The sequence below is a fragment of the Sceloporus undulatus genome, chromosome 9, assembly GCF_019175285.1.
Source record: "Sceloporus undulatus isolate JIND9_A2432 ecotype Alabama chromosome 9, SceUnd_v1.1, whole genome shotgun sequence".
Lineage (NCBI taxonomy): Eukaryota > Metazoa > Chordata > Lepidosauria > Squamata > Phrynosomatidae > Sceloporus > Sceloporus undulatus.
In genome coordinates this window covers 9305307-9313540 of record NC_056530.1, presented here as the reverse complement: position 1 = coordinate 9313540, position 8234 = coordinate 9305307, and positions in this window count along the sequence as shown.

Sequence of the window (8234 nt, the reverse complement as noted above, 5' to 3'; positions counted from 1 at the left end):
ATTATTATTATTATTATTATTATTATTATTATTATTATTATTATTATTATGCTTTTACACAAATTTACCCATCGCTGTACAGTGCATCCTTGGCTTACGTGGGGGATCCGTTCCGCCCCCCCCCCCCCTGCGTAAGCCAAAAAACGGGTATGCTCGAGCCCCATTCACTTGAATGGGGTTTGTGCATGTGGTGGCAGGGTGGCGGTGCAGTGGCACAGCAGTGCACGCATGCCACAGGTGCATGCCCCATTCATTTGAATGGGATGTGCCGCCCCTTGCACCCCGTGCACTCCCACGCGGCTCCCTGCAGATTTGAGCATATGCTCAAATCCACGTATGGCGCGCCCACATATGACGCGGGCGCACTGTACATACAATCAGTTAAAAACAGAATAAAATAAAATAATATGATGTGGTAACGAAAGTTTGGGGAGTCAGTCCCAATGAGTAGCAACATAGCTGTCTCACCAAGCACAACAATATTGGTGCCATCAATGTCTTTATAGACTGTCTGGGGAGCTTCTTCTCTTTAACAAGTCAAAACCATGATGCTTTGTGTCTGCTGCTGTTAAAAATGTTTATCTTCTGTCTCTGTTTTTGGAATTTAAAAAAAGATGTCGACAAGCTGGAGGCTGTCCAGAGAAGGGCAAACAAAATGGGGAAAGGTCTGAAAACCACCAAGCCCCACAAGGAGCAGCTTAGGGAGCTGGAGATATTTACCCAGGAAAACAATAAAGATGACACCAAAATAGAAGGAGTAGCTAATATCCCAGAGGATAGGATCAAAATTCAAAATGACCTGAGTAGACTAGAAAGCTGGGCCAAAGCTAACAAAATGAAATACAACACGGAGAAATGTAAGGTACTGCACTTAGGGCAGGAAAATGAAATACACAGATATAGGATGGGCGACACCTGGCTGAATGAGAGACATATGTGTGAAAGGGGTCTAGGAGTCTAAGTAGACACTAAATTGAACATGAGTCAACAGTGCGATGCGGCAGCTAACAAGGCCAATGCAATTTTAGGCTGCATCAATAGAGGTATAGTGTCTAGATCAAGGGAAGTAATAGTGCCATTCTCTTCTGTTCTGATCAGGCCCCACCAGGAATATTGGGTCCAGTACTGGGCACCACAATTCAAAAAGGATGTTGAGAAACTGGAACATGTCCAAAGGAGGACGACTAAAATGGTGAAGGGTCTGTCCTATGAGGAAAGACTTAGGGAACTGGGGATATTTAGCTTGGAGAAAAGAAGGTTAAGAGGTGATATGATTGCCCTGTTTAAATATTTGAAGGGATGTCACATTGAGGAGGGAGCAAGCTTGTTTTCTGCTGCACCAGAGATCAGGACCCGGAACAATGGATGCAAGCACAGGAAAAAAGATTCCAGCTCAACTTTAGGAGGAACTTCCTGACCGTAAGGGCTGTTCAACAGTGGAGCACACTCCTTCCTCTGAGTGTAGTGGAGTTTCCTTCTTTGGAGGTCTTTAAACAGAGGCTGGATGGCCATCTGTCAAAGGAAGGGCTTTGATTGAGATTTCCTGCATGGCAGAATGGGGTTGGACTGGATGGCCCTTGCGGTCTCTTCCAACTCTATGATTCTATGATGCTATGATAGCTATGATTAAACTTGAAGGGATGTCATACTGAGAATGGAGCAAGCTTGTTTTCTGCTGCTACAGAGAATAGGACCTGGGACAATGGTTTCAAACTACAGGAAAAGAGATTCCACCTTAACATTAGGAAGACCTCCCTGCCAGTAAAAGATGTTTGAGTGTAGATGTTGGTAAAATCTACACTACAAAATGAATGCAGTTTGATGCCACTCTAAATGGCACGACTGAATGATATGGAATCTTGGGATGCTGTTGACTTCCTGGCAGTAAGAGATGTTCGACAGTGGAAGACTCTCCATCAGAGTCTCCTTCTTTGGAGTTGTTTAAACAGAGGTTGGATGGTCATCTTGGAGGTTCTTTGAATGTGTCTTCCTGCATGGCAGAATGAGGTTGGACAGGGTGGCCCTTGTGGTCTCTTCCAAAGCTATGGCCCATTACAGACGGACTCTTGAGGCGCCCCCATCACATGCTAGGGGTTGGCCGGGGACCTAGCGTCCACACCGGCCTCACCCCTAGCACGTGACGGGGGCATAATAATGGCGGTGCCCTATACACATTGTGCATTGCCTCGCGGCGTCATAACCATGCTGCAGGAAGATGTGTCATTTGGGGGCTTCTTTTTTGCTCCATGCGGCAGCCGCGCGGTTTGGCTGCTATGGCTCCTTCACAGAGCAACCAGCAGCGCCGGCAGACCGCCACTTTTAGGTGGTCTGTAACGCGCCTATGATTCTTTTATTCTAGGTGAGCTACTGGATCTACATTTTAAGGCCTTACATCAGATATCCAGTAGAGTGGCATCACTAGGGAGATACGGGGGATGTGGACTGCACCAGGTGACACCCTAAAAGGCAGTGATACCACTTCTGCTCAAACACTTGTATTTTGGCAGAAACATTGTGGCATTTGCTTGTATCCCTTTAAAATGCTTTAAGACAGTGGTTCCCAACCTGTGGGTTGCAACCCCTTCGGGGGTCAAACGACCCTTTTCCAGGGGTGACCTAATACCATTGGAAAACACATATTTCTGATGGTCTTAGGAACCGAGACACCGCAATTTTATGGTTGGGGGTCACCACAACATGAGGAACTGTATTCAAGGGTTGCGGCATTACGAAGGTTGAGAACCTTCGCTTTAAGAGATGGCAGGGGTGAGATGAACCTTGGTGGGATAAGAAAGCCCCCCCTAGAGTTTTTTAAAATTCAAATTCAAGTTTCAAAACTTGATTTTTTTTAAAAAAAAATTGATTTTTTTAAATTAAATTTTCTCCAAAAACATTACATTTCAACCAAATCTTCACTATGTATCTGTAAATACATTTAGGTCATGCAAATGATATTGCAATTTGAAAATATAATTTTAATTTTGCCAGTTTTTTATGTCACCACTATTAGCATTATATTCAATATGGGAATTATGATTTATGAGTAACATTAGTGCCAAAAAAAAAAATACCAAGGTTTCTATAAGGTGCGGAATGGGAGAAGGAGGTCAATGGGGTGGGTGACACCATGAGTGACCGCAATGGGTGACACCAACCCTAGAGATGCCACTGATCCAGTATAGCCTTGTGAAAACTGTTTGATCACCAACATAGCAGGTGACTGAAAGGCCTCTCAGTATAGGTCCAGTCCTTGACCCAAGTAACTATGGGATGATTATGGGTATGCGCTGGGGCAGCTCTGCTTGTCATCCTGTTACCAGGAAAAGAGATTCCACTTCAACATTAGGAGGAACGTCCTGATAGTAAGGGCTGTTTGACAGTGGAACAAACTGCCTTGGAGTGTAGTGGAGTCTCCTTCCTTAGAGGTCTTTAAACAGAGGCTGGATGGCCATCTGTTGGGGATGCTTTGATTGAGATTTCCTGCATGGCAGAATGGGGTTGGACTGGATGGCCCTTGGGGTCTCTTCCAACTCTATGATTCTATGAATCAACCAAATTATTATACCATTGAAACTCACTGCTTAGGAGGTTGTGGAGGTCGGAGTACTCTACTTGGTGGCATCACTAGAGAGTTGCTAGGGGAGCAGACAACACTAAGTGATACTTAAGAAAGGGGTGACACCCGGTGCACTGGTAGGAAAGGGCTGCCTTCCAGGTGAGTTGCCTCGCTTTGCTATTTGCCCAGCTTTGATTGTGTCTTCCTGCATGGCAGGAGGTTGGACTGGAAGGTCCTTGTGGTCTCTTCCAGCTCTATCATTCTATGATTCTACTCATTATTTCCTTCAAGAAGAAAACTAATGAAGAATTCCATTGTTATAATGAATCACTGCATGTGCACAATGGGCTACCCTTGCTCTCAAGTCATGATGAGAAACAGTCCCCTCAAACAGTGCCATCCTACCCAACAAATGTATGCTAAATGTTATGTTTATGAGTGTTGGGGCACTCATCATTTTGAAGAACCTTCCCACACACACAATAGTGTGATAACAGAGGTTTATTACTTTATAGAACAGAAGTTCAGGGAAATTTCATCACTCAGGAAGCAGAGAAAAGCGTACCGACATATGCGACACAAGCCAACCTGCCTCCTTTGCTACCTAAGAGTCAGTTTTCCAAAGAGGAGAAAGAAAAAGGAAGAAGTGAAAGAAGGAGGAGGAGGACGAGGAGGAGGACGAGGAGGAGAAGGAGGAGGTCATCAGACAGGTCTTCCAACAGAGGTCGATGGCACTGAGATTCTTCCAGAGGTTGGGACAACCATGTTGAGTTTGACTTCTGGAAGCTCAGTGGTGATATCCGTAGCGGGAATGGCGCTTCTGAGAACAACCGGAGAAGTAGTAGCCGTGCGGAGCACAGTGGTAGTGGGAGCCATGGCAATGGGAATAGCCGTGGTTGTGACCACCACTACAGGGGATGCAAATTATGCTTGTACCATTATTGTTGGAAGATCCTCCACCACTATGTCCACAGCATCCACAGCCTCCGGAGGAACCCATCTCTGAGAAGGATGAGTAAGGCTAAAGGAAAGGAAAAAAGGAATTAGCTTTATACTCCTGACTGTTGTGTGTCTATGTATGTGCCTTCAAGTTACCCATTGACCCCATGAATTTCAAAGCGTTTTCAGAGGTGGTTTTACCAGTCCCTTCCTCTGAAATAGAGCCTACAGCTCCTGAGATTCATTGATGGTCTCTCATCCAAGTATTCCCCTGGGCTGACTCTACACTTTGGGGGGTATTTAGGCTCTTACTGATACTCACACAATACAAAGAGGCAAGCGTCAGACCAAACCAAAAAGCTTAGAAATCATATGAGTTTAAACCATGTGATAAAAGTAGATATACTTGCAGAACACGGTGTTATCTTTACTGCTGAAATAATGCAGTTTGACACCGCTGTAACTGCTGTGGACCAATGGTTTATAATTTTGTGACATTTTTAGCCTTCTCTGTCAGATTGCTTTGGTGCCACAACAATTCTGTAACACTGAGCCATGGCAGTTAACGCCGTATCAAACTGCATTGCTTCTGCAGTGCGATTAAGCCCATGACTATAGGAAGAAAATGGTGAACTAAATGCCAAGGGCTAGGACTCTGGAGACCAGGAATCGAATCCTCGGTTACTAACTCAGTTCAGTTTTCTTCGTTGTGTTGCCTGAAGAGTGACACCAAAATTCGAGGAAGAAACCATATTCTGGCGGGGTACAGACCGCCGCTGCCAGTTAGTCCGTGGCGGAGCCGGAGCCTCCATACGGCACGGCTCCCCTGCGGACTGAAAAAGAAGCTACGTCACAAGCGACGCGACGCGTACGGACGCTCAGCGTCCGATACGCAAAGATGGCGCCGGCCATGTAGAAGGGCCGGCGCCATCTTGTACAGACGGAGTCCGTACTAGGCCCAGGGGCGTCTATAAGAGACGCCCCTTTTTTAAAAAGGGATGTCCTCCGGACGTCCCAAAGGGCAATATAGAAAGCCCCACTATCTGCTACCCTGAAGATAAAAGATAAGCGTTGTACAGTGGAATGTCTACAAGTGGAAGCTCACCACCGTTAGACCCTTTCTCTGTTCTGAAGGCCACCTGTAGAAGACACATGCCTTGATTCCAACATGATATTATTAGATAATCCTTCCTTCAGATGTATAATTAGTAGTCCAGCCCTATAGACGTCTATTCAGAAGGAAATCTCACTAAGACCATATAGGTGCATACACAACTGCATCCTAAGATAAACCTTACTATAAGGTTAGCGATGAGGCAGAGGTAGAAGCAACTTAGGGTTAGAACATAGAGACAAATACTTCAAGGATGATGGACATATAGAGAAGAAGATTCAGAATGACTGAAATGATAGCAGCAAATCTGACACAAGTTTAGCACTGCTTACCTTGTTCAGTTGTAGGTAGACTGGTGAGGTTTAGAAACCTGGAGACTGTATGAAGAGGTCTGGGGTATTGGACCTTTTATACTTCTCCATATATCGCTTCCAAAGGAAGTGAATATTGATAGAAGAATGCACCAATGGAAGAATTCAGACTACGTATTGCTTTATTTCATGCATGGATGTTGATTTGGGTCATGCAGCTCATTAAGACACAAAGCCATAAAATGTGTGGCTGATACTACGAACAGCATCATCCCAAGGTACCACCACAGGGCACTGTTAGTGATGCAGACAAAATAAAGTCCATCGATAGCTTGGGTTTCCAAAATGAATTAACTCAAGGTCATGCCTGTAGCCCAGAACTATATGAATCATTACGGAGTGCTATGTTCACATGGCTTCTTCCACCAAAGGATTTTAATAAGTTTTGACATTCATTCCAAGAATCCAATTTCCAATTTGGTTATGACTGTTGATCCTATTTTTTCTAATGAAGGAAAGGTCCCTTGGGCAATTTCAAGCAGGACTGGTGTGTAATTCCTTCGTATCACATGCAGACGGTAACTTTGCCAGAGGTTCCTGCCAATGAATCAAAGCAAATTTGGGGAGGGTTGTTGCTGGGTACCTTCATGTCATTTCCAACTTATGGTGACCCTAAGGCAAACCTACCGTGGGGTTTTCTTGGCAAGATTTGTTCCGAGGTGGTTTGCCATTGCCTTCTGCATAATTTATTGTTGGTGAATTATCCCCCCCCCTTAAAAAAAGTAGTAGTGCATATTCTGCTCACAGAGTTATAGGAAGTAACCAATAGAGGAATAAGGAATAAGGGGTTAAATCAATGGCTTTACGAGCTAAGATAGAAGAAGGAAAGAGATAGTGGAACGACTGTATCTGTAGGGAACCAGGCATTGGGATCTAGGCATTGGCGCAAAGAAAGTCACGGGAAATTAGGATAGACCCAGAACTGTCCTGCAGCTCCATAATCATCCTGATATTTTCCAGGAACGTTGGGTCCCAGTCAAAATTACTAAACAGAAGGTGTTATAGTTTGGATATCTCCATCTCCAGTGTGGCCTTCCTCATTTCCTATGGCTTTCCGCTTGACCATGCATTATCATCTTTCCTGTGAGTCACATCGTCTCATGATACAGAATCATAGAGTTGGAAGAGACCTCCAAGGGCCATCCAGTCCAATTCTGCCATGCAGGAACTCTCACTCAAAGCATCCCTGACATATGGCCATCCAGCCTCTGCTTAAAGACCTCCAAGGAAGGAGACTCCACCACACTCCAAGGGAGTTTGTTCCACTGTCGAACAGCCTTTACTGTCAAGAAGTTCCTCCTAACGTTGAGCTGGAATCCCTTTTCCTGGACCCATTATTCCAGGTCCTATTCTCTAGAGCAGCAGAAAACAAGCTTGCTCCCTCCTCAATGTGACATCCCTTCAAATGTTTGAACAAGACTATCATATCACCTCTTCTCTTCTCCAGGCTAAGCATACCCAGCTCCCTAAGACATTCCTCATAAGGAATGGTTTGCAGACCCTTTACCATTTTAGTTGAAATGGACGCATAGACCACTAAGTCCAACCCTCTTCTCAGTGCAGGAAATCCAGCTAGGTCATCTTGCGTCTTGCTGGGAGTACCTTAGCTGGATTTCCAAGTAGGGAATTTGACTTGATGGCCTTAGTGGCCACTTCCATGATACTATAATTGTGCGTTTGTATGTTGTGAAGACAGCCAACAGTAGTAGTTTGAGTGTTGGACTACGACTCTGGAGATCAGGTTTCTATTCTCTGCTCAGCAATGGAAACCCAAAGCGTGCTCTTGGGTGAGTTACATACTCTCAACCCCAGAAATCCTCATGATAGGTTTACTATAGGGTCACCATAAGCAGGAAAGGACTTGAAGGCACACAAGAGCAACGTTTCATGAAACAATGTGACTAATTCAAAAGCCATAGAAAATGAGGAAGACCACATTAAAAACGGATTGATTCCATCAAGAAGGCTATGGCCCCTGACTTTGCAGGAGCTGAATAGGACAATGCTTGACTAGGACTCTTGGCAGTCTCTTGTTCCAGTAATCAACATAGGTTTAAGTCAATGTGACAGCAAATAACAACAGAGTTCCAGTCATCCTACTACAATGTCTAGGTAGCCCAACATCCTTATTTCTTTTAATTATAGTGTTGTTAACAAGACATTGCCTTCAGGCATCCCCAATAGAAAACAAATAGTTAATGTGAAGTCGAAGGCTTTCTTGGCCGACATCCATAGTTGTTTGTGGGTTTTTCGG